We start from the raw sequence: 15,103 nt of genomic DNA, 5'->3' as shown, positions 1-15,103 counted from the left end.
TCAAACGCCTTTTGGAAGTCCATATACACATCAACTGCACTACCCTCACCAACTCCCTCCGTTACTTCAAAGAACTCGATCAAGTTAGTCAAACACGATTTGCCTTTAATAAATCCATGCTGACTTTCATTTATTAACCCATACTTCTCCACATGCAAATACATTTTGTCCCGGATTGTCACTAAAAGTTTCCCCACCACCGACGTTAGGCTGACTGGCCTGAAGATGCTGGATTTATCGCTCTCCCCTTTTTTAAACAGGGATGTAACATTTGCAATCATCCAGTCCTCTGGCACCAACCCCATATCCAAGGAGGATTAGAAGATTGTGGGCAGGGAGCACTAGCTTTGGATGCCCTTTCTTACCACCTCGTGGGAATGTGTCTACTCCGTACTCGAACCATTTCCTCTTTGAAGGTGTCCCATTGTTCAATTACTGTTTTGCCGAACAATTTTTGATTCCAATCCGCCTTGGCCAGATCCCTTTTCAACTCACTAAAGTTAGCCTCCAGTTGAGTATTTTTATGCTTGATTGTACCTTGTCCTTTTATGTAACTATTCTAAACCTGGTGATATTATGATCATTGTTCGCCAAATGCTCTCCTGGGATTGATTCCTGGGATGAGAGGGCTGTCCTATGAGGAGAGATTGAGCCTATACTCTCTGGAGTTTAAGAAAGAAAGAAGACTTGCATTTATATAGCGCCATTCACGACCACCGGACATCCCAAAACGCTTTACAGCCAATAAAGTACTTTTGAAGTGTAGTCACTGTTGTAATGTCGGTAACGCGGCAGCCAATTTGCCCACAGCAAGCTCCCACAAACAGCGTGGGACAATGTGATAATGACCAGCTAATCTGTTTTAGTGATGTTGATTGAGGGATAAATATTGGCCAGAACACCAGGGATAACTCCCCTGCTCTTCTTCGAAATAGTGCCATGGGATCTTTTATGTCCATCTGAGAGAGCAGACGGGGCCTCAGTTTAACGTCTCATCCGAAAGACGGCACCTCCGACAGTGCAGCACTCCCTCAGCACTGCACTGGAGTGTCAGCCTAGATTTTTGTGCTCAAGTATCTGGAGTGGGACTTGAACCCACAAACTTCTGACTCAGGCGACAGTTACCCACTGAGCCACAGCTGACATTTTAGAAGAATGAGAGGCAATCTCAGTAAAACATACAAGATTCTGAGGAGGATTGACAGGGTAGATGCTAAGAGATTGTTTCGCCTGGCTGGAGAGTCTAGAACTAGGGGACATGGTCTCAGGATAAGGGGTCGGCCATTTAAGACTGAGATGAGGAGGAATTTCTTCATGCAAAGGGTTGTGAATCTTTGGAATTCTCTACCCCAAAAGGCTGTGGATGCTGAATTGTTGAGTATATTCAAGGCCGAGATAGATTTTTGGACTCATGGGGAATCAAGGGAGATGGGGAATCGAGTGGGAAAGTGGAATTGAGGTCAAAGATTAGCCATGAACTTATTGAATGGCGGAGCAGGCTCGAGGTGCTGTATGGCCTACTCCTAATTCTTATGTTATGTTCTCCCACTGAAGCATGCTCCACTTCATTGCGCAGAACTAGATCCAGCACTGTTTCCTTCTTCATTGGGCTGGAAACACACTGATCAAGAAAGTTCTCCTGTACACATTTCAGGAATTCATCCTCCTCTTTGCCCTTTACACTGGTACTATCCTTGTCTATTTGGATAATTGAAGTCCCCCATTATCACTACTCTGTAGTTCTTTCATCTTTCTGTAATTTGCCTCCAGATCTGCTCCTCTTGAGCACAATCTAGGCTGACACTCCACTGCAGTGCTGCACTGTTGCAGGTACCATCTTTCAGATGAGACGTTAAACGCTTTACCTTTTCCCAATGTCTGAACCCTCCCATTTCTGAACTATTCACTACTCTAGTGCTATTTGCCTCTCCCAGTCCTCTGTGCACCTTGTTTCTCCTTTCTAATGTTTCATCCTGGTGCCCATCCCCCTGCCAAATTAGTTTAAACCCTCCCCCACAGTACCAGTTAACCTTCCAAAGAGGACATTGGTCCCAGCTCTGTTGAGGTGCAACCCGTCCATCTTGAACATGTCCCTCCTGTCCTAGAACTAGTCCCAATGCCCCTGGAATCTGAAGCATCCCTCCTGCACCATTTCTTCACCCATGCACTAACCTGTTTTATCCTACTTTTCCTATACCCACTAGCGCATGCTACTGGGAGTAATCCAGAGATTACTATCTTTGAGGTCCTACTTTTTAAACTTCCTCCACAGCTCCTGAAACTCTGACTGCAGGACCTCCACTCTTTTCCTTCCTATGTCATTGGTTCCCACATGGACCACGATTTCTGGCTGTTCCTCTCCACCCCCCACCCCCCCACACAAAATGTTCTGCACCCTCTCAGTGATGTCCAGATTTTCAGCATCCGCACTATTTAGCTTTGAGCTTATTTCTCTCTCTGCAACTTTTAGTTGTCTAATCCTACCCCTGCGACCATGTTCTCCCCCCACCCTCCTCAGAAACTTCTATAGAAATATCATTAGTTGGTTTGGCACTCTGTGTACAGTTTCTATTTACTGGGTTGATGTACAAGATCAGCATTGGTTAATAAATGCTTGTCCTTTATGCTACTTAGCAATAACCAGGCCCAATTGTTCCCCTTTCCCCGTTTAACAATGGCAGAGCACAGCCACTGAATAAATTTAACAAAGTGCTGCTAATGGCTGCAAACACTTTCCTTTGAACCAATTGAGCCTGCCCGGTTGGCGTGATACTGCACCACACGAGAATGTTGCATGCTTGAGCCCTAGCTGTGTTGACTGGGCTCAGTCAGGGTGGTGCTGAAGGGCTTTGTCAGTGGCCTCCGTGTCCTTGGACTTGGGAAGGGCTCTTAAACCCAGCCAGAGCTTTCCCCTGAATGCTGCCCAAAGACCCCTGCTGAAAATGTGAGTGTGCTGATGCTGACGGAGGACAGGGCTAGGGTGTGCTTTGGTAAACAACCTGCCAACACTCACTATCTAGAAACAAAAATAAAGACCGGCCAAGTGCAAGAGGTACCCGAGGGCACTTGATGCCCGTAAAACTGGGCTGCAGCAAAGAGGCAACACTTTCAAGAAACCCTAGGGGAAAAAAATCTGTACAGCTCAGCTTGACAGGGAGCAGTGAGCCTGCCAACTCAGCCATCGGAGGAACTTGCACTGGTTTTTACAAATGAGACACCTTAAGAGTTTCCTTAACTGCATATTGGCAGCGACGTAAACCAACAGATTCAGCCTTCATGGCTGGACTCTGGGTAATGCTCGCTTTGCAGTTTTAAGGATCGTGTTAACAAGATAAATTCAAAGGTAATTCACTGCGGCTAAATTCATAGTATGTGTCAGGCATGAGAAGATCTTAGGTCCATCTGTCCACTGTATTTCCTTGGTGCATTTCTAATAACCCCGAATCCTATTTGTTGACAAGAACCTGTCTAATTTTTTTTCCACCACCCGTGTTGTTCCACATACTTACTGCTATAACCATTTATACCTCCTCTGGACCCATCTATTGTTTCTATACTTGTCTCATTATCACCTCCTTTTGCCTTGCACCATCATCTCTTTTGTCATTTAATCACTCCTGCCCTTGACCCCATCACAGGCCTCTCCTTTCTGTCCTTTCCCTGCCCCTCCCCTACTTTCCCTGCCCTTACGTTTGCTAAAAAGCTGTTCATTTCTAACATCTTGCAGTTCTGATGAAAGGTCATCGACTGTTGCATTTTGGAAGGAAGAATAAGGAGAGGCAATATAAACTAAACAGTACAATTTTAAAATGGGTACAGGAACATAGAGACCTGAGGATTCACATACACAAATCTTTAAAGGTGGCAGGACGAGTTGATAAGGCTGTTAATAAAAACATATGTGATCAGTGGCTTTATGAATAGAGGCCAAGAGTACAAAAGCAAGGAAATTAAACTAAACCTTTATAACCTTCAGATCATAACCACTGCTCCCATTTTTTCCAGGCAGCAGCTGTTGGTAATGATTCTGCCATTGCCATCTATACCTCCTCTAGGCCCATCTTTTGTTTCTTTACTTGTCACATTACCACTCCTTTTGCCTTGCACCATCATCCCTTTTGTAATTTAATCTCTCCTGCCTTCCACCCTATCCCTTTTGTTCTATCTTCCCCTCTCCCCCCCACCCCTTTACATGCCTTTGTACTTGCTAAAAATCTGTTACTTCTCAAGTTCTGATGAAAGGTCATTGATCTAAAAAGTTAACTTTATTTCTCTCTCCACAGATACTGCCTGGCCTGCTGAATATTCCCAACATTTTCTGTTTTTCTTTATAAATCACTGGTTCAGGCCTGAGCTGGAGTATTGTGGCCAATTCTGGGCACCACACTTCAGGAAAGATGTCAAGCCCTTAAAAGAGGGAGCAGTGGAGATTTACTAGACTGATACCAAGGATGAGGGACATCAGTTTTGTGAAGAGACAGAAGCAGCTGGAATTGTTCTCCTTAAAGGTGATTCACATTTCGAAGGGTTTTGATAGGGTACATAAGGAGAAACTGTTTCCACTGGCAGGATGGTCAATAACCAGAGGGGAGTTGAGATTTTTTTTTTTATGCAGTCTATAATGATCTGGAATGCACTCCCTAAAAGGGTGGTGGAATCAGGTTTAATAGTAACTTTCAAAAGGGAATTGGATATATACTTGAACAGGAAAAATTTGCAGGGCTATGGGGAACAAGCAGGGGAGTGTGACTAACTGGATAGAGCTGGCACAGGCACGATGGGCCGAATGGCCGCCTCCTGTGCACAGCACGATTCTATCTGAAACGTTAACTCTGTTTCTCTCTCCACAGATGCTGCCTGTGTAAGATTCGAAATTTTCAGCAATAATCACGCAAGAAAACAGGATAAAATAAGACCGTTTATTGACCAAAGTAAGCTTGCACAGAAAAACCTTTGATAAAAGGGCATACAAAATGGCCGCCGGGCCTCGTGATCAGTTTCTGGACCATTTGATTTCTGTTACTGCAAGCCAGACAGGCTTGTGGATTGAAAACAGTAAGCCCGCGAAAGCCAGTATCGGGAAACCAAAACTCAGGGAAACAGCATACATATTCAATGGATTCTAAGTACAGGACGGTTTCAGGCAAACAGGATGGGGCCCATCAAGATATGGGCGGACAATGCATGAACACTTATACCCATTTAATGTACAAAGGAGAAACCGTTTAACAGCCATCAAGGGAAATCTCCAGACCGATCAACATGCGAACCGAGTCACGGTGACAATGTAAAAGACATTAAAAGACATTATCGGCCAGGAAGGCCAGTTAAGTTATCACCGGCTCCCGTTACAAGACAAAGCGCCCCTGCAGAGATTTCTGCCCGCCAAAATATTACAAAGACTGGACTATGATCTGGCGGGAGATAAGGCTGGCCCAAAAGGGTATAAATATGGATTTTGAAAAGTCCATCAGCCTGGCCTGCCCTGCCCTCTCTTCCACCTCGGTAGCTTCGGAATCGATAAAGACGCTTCAGACGGACAACTTCGGGAAAAAGACAACGTGGTCGGTGTTCAGCCAGACAAGGCTCGGCCACGACGGGAAGACGACGAGGGTGGCCCGGGTGCTGTTGTCGGGAGATCATCGACGACCCAGGCCGAAGGAGAAGACACCCTCGGGAAAAACCGACGATCCAGGTCGGATAAAAAGGACATTCCGAGCCTAGCCAGGCAAGGCCTCGACACGTGCATCCATTTCTTCAATATCACATTGGTGGCAGGGACTGTTCCATGAACCCAAATCCACAACAGACTTGGTGGATTTCAGCCATGACGAGCGCTCATCGAGGCTGTGTCCACTGCCTCATCACCTGAGAGAGAGAGAAAAACAAGCTGCGCCAGAAGTTTCCAAATCCAAGTGACGACGGAAAGCTGTGCCAGAAAGGCTGCGAACCCCTCCTTTTGCGATTCTGATAGTGGTGAGCATGATCCCGAGTTCCTCAAGTCGAAACTTAGTTTAGGTATTTAGGGGAGGGAGTAAGGTTAAATCGTAATGTGTTTCCCCTTTTACGACGTGCCGTGTGTTCCCCATTTCCATAGTCAAGTTCATAAATTTGTGCATGATTGTAGTTACTTTAATCTGTGCCTATGACATGTATTTTGTAATGCTTCAAACTGTTTAAAAATAAAAGCATCCATTTCGTGCTATTCAACCTGGTCTATTGAGTCCTTTCTCTGCACTACAGTTCTCTGCATCTAAGTCCAAGGTCTAGAACCGTAGGGGAGAGTGGGTCGAACCACTCAAGGGTAATTATTGCACAAAGCCTGGCAGGAGACCAGAACGAGCACGAGAAACCCCCTACAGAAATGGCGACCGCGGCAGGACCTTGGCAGCAGGAAAGTAGTGTGTTAGATCAAGGTCTGAATAAACGAAATGTGATGGATGAAAGAATAGCGGATTATGTTTTTGGAAAAGTCAACCTCACAAAACAATGGATATCTGACCTATTAAGGGATAGGCGCCCGCTAGACGCAGCCATCAAGTGGACAGAGGGTAAAGAGCATAAGAAGTCTGTAGAAAGGGCGGTCTGGCTGATGTGCTACAAGAAGCAAGTCCAGCTTTTGGACCAAGTCGTTGCAGCACAAACAGCCCAGATCAAAGGGTTGCTTACAGACGTAGAGGAAAAGGTTGCGGGAGGTCAAAAACTGATTGAATCGCTTAACGCGCTGAATCAGGAACGCCACTCCACAACTCGCTGCCACGAAACCTGGGTAGAGTATTTAAAATGTCAGGTCATTGAAGCCAAGGCCTGTGAAGGTAGAATGAGAGAGAGGTGTTTCCGTCCAGCTAAGCAAATAGAGACCCAAGAGGAAAAACTTCTGGGAGCCAGGGCAGCATATAAGATGGCCATGGAGGATAGATCTGAGAGCACCGACCACAGCGCTTGCCGCCGGGAGCAAGAGGATCTGAGAACGGCCCTAGCCAAGGCAAACGGGTTGGTGTGTCTCATAAACCCACCAGTGAGCCAGCTATTGATAGCCAAGGAATCCAAAAGACCGATTCCACAAGAGATAGTTCAGGAACCAACCCCCGAACCCTCTGCGCCTCCTGCTTATGATGAGTCTTGGACTCCGGGGAAGGAAACGGAGACGGTAGATGAAGAGATTCTTGAGGTAGAGCAACACCAGATAGTAGTCGGGGCCGGCGCCGATGTGTCCAACTCGACACCGGAGGCTCGGTCCGAATGAAGACAATGGCGAGGACGGACCCCTTGTGAGTCAGATCATAATGCCCCACAGCGCACAACAGCTGAGGGCAATGATAAGTCACATCCCAAAACTCTCCGAGTCAGGAGATCCCTCCGCCCATTTTAGGGACGTGGAGCAGACCGCAGCAGTTAATGACTGCGACGGGGCTGAACAGTCTAAGATGCTGCTGTTCTCCCTGGACAGCTCGCTCCTCCAGTGTCTCCCTGACGAGAGCAAGAGAGGGCACAGGGAATATGAGTTGTTACGGGACGAGATCCTGGAGATTATAGGAGAGGGTGACGGAACTCCGTTCCTCCGTTTAGAAAAGACAGTGCAGCTAGAGGGAGAACCCCCACGGGTTTTCACCGGAAGGTTGTGGCCCGTGTATCGGCGCAGCTGCCCGGGAGGACCGGAACGGAACGCGCTAAATGATGAACAAAGGGCTCATTGGCTCCGGTGCCTGGTAGCAGGTTGCTTGCCAATAGTGAGGGAGCAGGCCAAAGCATGGTTTGACCCCACTAACGCCCGCTCCACGGAGGAACTAGTACTTGATCAGCTCACGATCAGTTACAGGAACAACAAGGGTAGGAAAACGCCTGTTTTAAAAGGAAAGGTACATGATGCAAGGCCCGCAGCTTCTGCTAAAAAGGAATGGCATCAGGAGGGGAATCGCCCTCCCCAAGCCAAAAGCAGTTGTTACGGGTGTGGGAAGGAGGGTCATTGGCGCAAGGACTGTAGAAATCCATGGAAGGATAAGAGAGAGAGAATATTCGCCGCAGCCCAAGCCCGAGCCCAAGCCCAGACCGTTGCCCCAGCACCAGTCCAAGCCCAAGCCCAGACCGCTGCCCCAGCACCAGCCCAGAACCCAACCGTAGCCCCTGCCCCAACAACAGGAGGTGGTGCGGTTGTGGATCCCGCTACGATTGAGTCAATCTTGGAGACTATGCGGTCTCTGATGACCTCGCAGGGGAAGGTAGCGGTCGCCAACAGGCCTATCGCTCCCGAGACCCCAACCGAAGCACCTAAATGACTGACGCCTGCGCAGCCCGTCTACTTGTGTCCGTTCCGCTATGACGCCTGGAGAAGACCTGTGGTGGAAATGGAGGTGGAAAGGGAAAAGGGTAGTTACCTGTTGGATACGGGAGCTTCGTGTACCGTGATCCACACAGCTAGACCTTTTGCCTCACCTCTGTCCACCCAGGCTCCATTCTTAGTAGCGGGTTTCACAGGCAGAGAACAGGCTGGCGCGTACTCCATCCCGCTCTCCATTCATTTGGGAGCACTCCACACCACATGGACGTGTATCCTATTGAAGTGGAGTGAGGGGGGTGGAAAAGGCATCCTCGGGGCTGATTTCTTGGTGGAACACGGGATCCTCGTGGACCTGAGAAATCACTGTCTCTGGGGAGCCGAGGGCGGTTTAGGTAAGGCAGTCGTAATCCCAGGGAGGGAAGAAAAGGGGGCCCTGTGCACCATGAAGCCGTCAGGAGGTTACGATCTCGAGCTCATGGTAGCGAACGTCCCAACGGACTTGCAGGCGTGTGTGTCGGAAAATCTGACCGCGTTTGCCACCCACAAGCACGACTGTGGGAGAGTCACTGGGTTTGAAGTCAGCATAGACGGGGACCCCATGATCCGACCCCAAAAGCAGTATAATTTCCCCAAGGAGGCAGAACCCGACATGGAGACCGCAATATCTTCATTGGTGCAGCAGGACGTATTGAGACCAATAGCCACTCACGTGAACTCCCCCTTATGGCCGGTAAAGAAGCCGGACAATTCGTGGAGAGCCACGGTGGACTACAGAGTCCTCAATAGTAACATCCCAGCCTGCGCGCCCACGGTAGCAGCAGTTGCAGACCTAATAGGGAGTATTCCAGCATCGGCGACCACGTTCACGGTGCTGGACATCTCGAACGGTTTCTGGTCCATTCCGCTGCGGCGGGAGGATCAGTACAAGTTTGCCTTTACTTTCCAAGGGCAACAGTACACTTGGAACTGCTTGCCACAGGGTTTTCACAACAGCCCCAGCATTTTCCATCAATGCATGGCGGGGAGTTTAAAAGAGTTTAGCCAGCCCAACCAGATAGTACAGTATGTGGACGACCTACTCCTGTTCACGGACACAAGGGAGGAGCACGGCCCACTATTAGCCGAATTATTGGAACTGTTAGAAAGGAAGGGTTTCAAAGTAAACCCAAAGAAAGCACAGATCGGCCACCAGGAAGTCAAATTCCTGGGTCTGGCCATCCGCGCTGGAGAAAGAGCCATAGATAAGGCCAGAAGGGAATCAGTACAAGATCTGCCGATCCCCAACACGGTAACGGGTGTAAGGTCCTTTTTGGGATTGACCGGGTACTGCAGAGATTTCATTGAGGACTATGCTGCCACAGCAGCCCCGCTACTCCGACTCTTACACAAGGGAGTCGAGTGGTCTTGGGATGTTGGGTGCCAGGCAGCATTCGAGAAGTTGAAAAGAGATCTGCAGACCGTGCCAGCCCTAGGGGCCATAGATGGGGGAGAGGAGTTCTTCCTGGAGGTAGCCGCTAGTGGGGACAGCCTGAGCGCCGTGTTGCTCCAGGAGCGGCACGGCAAGCTGAGACCGGTAGTTTATTCCTCCAGGGTGCTCACGGATGTAGAGAGGAGTTTCTCCAATTGCGAACGGCATCTCCTGGCCACGCATTGGGCTGTGAACAGATCAGTGATCTTCACAGGAACCTCTCCCATCACGCTCCTCACCCATCACACCCCCACAAAGATGCTTCTGGATGGAAGGATTAAGGATGGGACCGTAAGCAGCGCTCGGATTGCGCGCTGGACCCTCCTCCTTTCCCAGATGGATCTCAAAGTTAAAGGCCTCTGCGAGCCAAAGCTCGGCAGCCAACATGGTATATCCCGGAACAGCCCATCGGTGTTCCGTAGAAGGGGTATGGGAGGTCAACATAGGTTTACGGGCCGGGATACACCCCACAGGCCGCGAAATCTACGTAGACGGCTCTAGCACTGTATCTGCTGGCGAACGACTCACAGGGTGTGGAGTTTATGACCCTGCGGCAAACATTGCCCTGGCAATTAAGCTCCCCAGCACGATGAGCGCACAGCAAGCTGAACTGTCCGCGGTGGCGTACGTGGTCACCCACCCCGAAATCTTCCCGACCCCATACACGATTTGCTCAGACAGCATGTTCACATGCAATTCGTGTACGGAGTACCTCGCCATCTGGTCCCGCCGCGGATATACCTCCGCGGACGGGCGGCCTTTAACAGTTAAGCCCTTGCTGGAAAAGATCCTGGCAGCTGTGGGAGAGGAAGGGGAGGTGTTCATCCATAAGGTGAAGGCTCATTCCACCACAGAACCCCGCAGTCAGGGCAACCAGCAGGCGGATGCGCTAGCCAGGGAGGGTGCCCGCAACGGCATTCTCTGGGACCCCTATGGACCCGGACCCGTGGCGGCGATCCAAGGCAGGGAGGGAATTCCAGGGAACACAGGGGTGACACCGCCCCCAGACCTAAAGACCGTCCAAACCCTGGATCCCGCCCTAAAAACAGTCCTAAAAGCCATCACAGAAGGCAAGCAGGTAGAGGGTCCGTACAGTACGGCAGCCCTCTCAGTCAAAGAAGGCATGCTGTTCCGAGAGGAGCAGTGGGTTGTGCCGCAGCAGCACCGGAGGGAATTCCTGCAACTGGCCCACGAGGGTCCAGGGGCGGGACACCCCGGGCCTGAGGTTACCTGGCAGCGGGTAGAGCAGGCGGGATGGTGGCCGGGACTTCGGGATGATGTCCGCGAATTCTGCACAAGCTGTCTTGTGTGCGCTGCAAACAACCCAGACCCCCACAAAAGGAAGGTGCCCATGGGGCACATCAGGAGGGTAGAGGGACCATGGCAGTCGATTCAGGTCGACTACATAGGGCCCCTGCCCGCCGCCCAGGGAGGATATAAGTACTGCCTGGTCCTGGTAGATGTGTTCACCAAATGGGTAGAAGCTTTCCCGTGCAGAACAGCTACGGCACTGGGCACTGCTAAGATCTTGATTCGGGAAGTGTTCTCACGGTGGGGACTCCCCCGTTTTGTAGAGTCCGACCAGGGGAGTCAGTTCACCGGTCAAGTAATGCAGAACGCCCTCATGCTCTTGGGCATTGAGGGGAAGTGGCACGTAGCATACAATCCCCAGTCATCCGGGATTGTTGAACGCATGAATCGGACCCTCAAGGAAAAGCTGAGGAAAGAGACAATGGGCTCGCCCCAGAAATGGGCGGAGGTCCTGCCTTTAGTCCTCATGGGGATCCGAGCCAGCCAGTCCAAAAGTACGGGGTATTCCCCGCATGAATTAATGACTGGAAGGATCATGCGAACACCCACCCATGTACTAGCCCCGGTGCTCACTGAGGGCCAGCTCCGAGAGGTGAAGCGAGACAAATTCATCCAAACCCTTTTGGAGCGCCTGAAACAGATTTATGGGCAGGCGGCTGGGAACATGGGAAGACAGCACCAGGGAAATCGACTGTTACTGGAACCTCGTAAGCAACAAGAGTGGGTAGTCGGAGACCAGGTCATGGTCCGAAACTACGCCAGGGTAGGGAGTTTTGAACCATTGTACATGGGGCCTTACAGCATTGTAGACAAGGCCAGCCCCATGGTTTATGCAGTGAAGGTGCCCCGACGTACCAAATGGTTTTACATTAACCAGTGTAAACTGTTTAAATCGGGTGCACAAGGGCCAACAAAAGGGACCAGGTCTGAGAACAAAAATCCTCAGCCTGTAACAGAGTCACAGACCACACAGGCTGGAACAGTAGCCTGCGTGAAGGGAGGGGCCACCCCATCGGAGTGGGAGGTCTCCCCTTTAATTTGGGATTCGGACGAGGAAGAGCCCAAACAGCTCGACCTCGCCTTAGACCCAATCACGGAGGAGGAAGAGTCAGAGGACGACGATCCCGCCCTCGACTCAAGCTTGGGGGAGGTAGGGAATGGGGGGAGAGACTCACTACCTGTAGGGACAGGTGAGGTGGAGTCGGATGCCACAAATCCCGGCCCCGGGGGGGCGGAGCCTGAGGGAGGGGAGCTGGAGCCGGCAGCTGTGGTGGAACCACAGGCTGTGACGGTGACAGTCCCAACCCCCGGTCCATCAGCCCCGGGAGCCTCACCCAAAGCAGCCCCTCGTAGGTCGACTCGAGCGCCCCAGCCCAGAAAGTTTTGGCCAGATTCTCCCCATCCTTCCCAACCTCGGTTAAGAGCAGCCCCAGAAAGGCATGGTTCCCGTTCAACAGCGACAGGCTGCGGGGGATCAAAGCCGAAGGCCAGTGCAGCCCCACCACAGGGTGTGGCACGCTGCAGCCCTCACAGGAATTCAGTAGGCCGCCCGGCGGAGGGCGGCGCTGTACATAAGTTAAGTTAGGTAATTATGATGATAGTTTAAGGAATATAAAGTTTACGGTGCTAAGAAATGTTAAGAGTACAATTTTGAAGTCTGCCCGGTATGTGTGCTTGTTTGGGAGCGGGGTCCAGGAACCCGCGCGTCCATTTAATTAGGCCAGCACATATTGGGAGCCTGGCTACATCATTTTATTGGTTACAGAAACCTGGGATATGATGAAAAAGATTCTCATCGTGTTCGTGGCGATCGGGTGCGGGTGGGCCTACCGAGGCCGCACCAAGGACGTCATCATCTTCGGGTGTTCCGGGGACACGGCCCCCATCGCAACGGATGGGACAGGGGAGCGAGAGGTTGAGGAAACCGCCACCTACTTCCACCAGGGGAGATGGCCAGGTTGGCTGGGGACGAATTCTACGGAATACTCCAGCAATTTCGGTTTTGCCTACCAAGAGACTTCGTTAACGTGCCCTCGGGTGAGGATCCTTGCACCCAGAGTCAGCGTTACCGTGGGAAAGAGGATCTGTCTGGTGTGTAATGGGAACGTACCACTAAGGCGATGGTGGTGGCTGCGAAAGCTGGGAAAGGACATGAAGAACTCTACGGTCGAGTGGGAGCGACTGGGTAATAATACCCATCGGACTATTACGGGGACTCACGGACAATTACGTGTGTGTTGGGACAAATGGTGGGAAGCAGATGAAGGAATATATGTCTGTATGTGGGGTTCAAAACGCGTTTGCCCCAAGGGCGTATCCATCTTCTTCCAGAGGCAGTGGCAGGATGAAGGAAAGGGGACGAGATGGGATGTCAGCACTCGAGCGTGCGGAGCCCCATACTCCCCTATTCCGGTAAACGCCACTGAACTCATCACCCGCCCACGCAAGCCCCTGCCCACGCTTCCGGTAGCACTAGCCCAGAAAGAAGGGTGCCCAACCACCACCAAGGGACCTGGGAACGGTTTAGTATTGGTACCCACCGGTCAGGTGCTGTACCAAGGGGTACACTATGCGGTGGCCTCAGTGATTTTAAACCTCACTGAGGTACGATTGCCGGAGTGGTGTCCCAAAGAAACGGAACAATTATACCAGGTCCTGTTAACCCGAATGTTTAGACAGTTTTACGAGTTTGACTTTGCCGAAATCGACAAAGACAAATTATACACCACACCACCAGAAGTTTTGGATCGAGTCGGGAGGCAAAGAAGGGGTACAGTAAATGACATATTCACTGCTTTTAATACCGGGACATCTGTCGTCAACGCTCTAGATAACGTGGAGCTGCAGACACAGATCAACGGTTTAAAAGCCCAGTTAAGGAACATACTGACAGACGAAAATAAGGTAGTGGGTTCTGAGTTACATGAAGACCAGGCCATGACACTACACTTTAAGGAAATAATAGCTGAGCTGGAGAAACACGCGAGAACGGTAAATGCGCTCATTAAGGAGGATCGGAATGCGTCCGATCAAGCTGCGCAAAACGAGGCCTGTGTGCTATACAGGGCGTGGTTACTGGGCGAGGGCCGCAGTAATCTTGAGGATTTAAAACAGGGTTTGGTCCCGTCCTGGATCAGCAACAAGCACTTGCAAGCGCTCCACCCTTTTGAGAATGCATTAAGTCCGTGCCAGCTCAGACTAGCTGCAGAAGCGTACCCAGTCCCAGTGGACTGCGGACGTTCGAATCATACTATCATGGGAATAGTGGTAAGAATGCCGGTGTTGGGTCCCGCAGCAAAGCCCGCCCCGGTATACAGGGTGGAGAACATTGGAGTCATTCAGGGGGGCGCACACATTCGTTACGCAGTGGTCCCGCCTTACGTCATCAGATGGGAGCGTACGATGACAGGCACCGACCTCTCGGGGTGTCGGAGCCGGGGAGCACACATCATCCTGTGTCCCCAGCACTTGAATGCCTTTTTGAAACCACAGTGCGGGTTCAGAACCGCTAGCGCGAAGCCGATAAATTGCACCATGGAGGCAATGGCAGAGGACCATGTGCCCCCGCAGGTAGCATATATCGGGGGTGGGACATACTGCGTCACCACTGCAGCGCCTCACTACCGCTACGGACAACACGAGTGGTGTTCGATCAGTGATAACAGTTTCTGTTTCAAACCCAGGGCCGAGGTTCAAGTGGCACAACAACGAATTGTCCCCATTCCTGCACCCTCCACCGTTCACCTCACTGTCAAAGAGAATTTCACGGACTTGCAACGATTCGTCGCGCATTTTGGTTATGTCATTCCCCCTCTTCCCGAACACCTCACCAAGATTTTAAAAGCCGTTATAGTTTCACAGAAACATTTTTACACACTGGAGCAGAAGACTTTAGAGATAGGAAAAGACATATTGGACATAGTCATCCCACCATGGTGGGACTTGTTCACTAACATAGAGGTCCCGGCCTGGATTAGAATAGCATCCCACATCCTAGTAGTGTGTCAGGTTTTAATTGTGATATTTTTGCTATTCGTGCATTGCAA

General features: G+C 50.7%; 1 protein-coding gene across 2 annotated transcripts in view; it reads right to left on the bottom strand.

Moving 5' to 3' along the window:
* LOC147121716 (syntaxin-6-like) overlaps positions 1-15,103 on the bottom strand; it is a 55,781-nt gene that overhangs the window by 14,579 nt on the left and 26,099 nt on the right. The gene's annotated exons all lie outside the window — the stretch shown is intronic.

This window comes from Somniosus microcephalus, chromosome 3, assembly GCF_052327205.1.
Source record: "Somniosus microcephalus isolate GS21.2 chromosome 3, FLI_Smic_1.0, whole genome shotgun sequence".
Classification (NCBI taxonomy): domain Eukaryota; kingdom Metazoa; phylum Chordata; class Chondrichthyes; order Squaliformes; family Somniosidae; genus Somniosus; species Somniosus microcephalus.
This window is presented reverse-complemented; position numbering and strand designations above follow the sequence as displayed.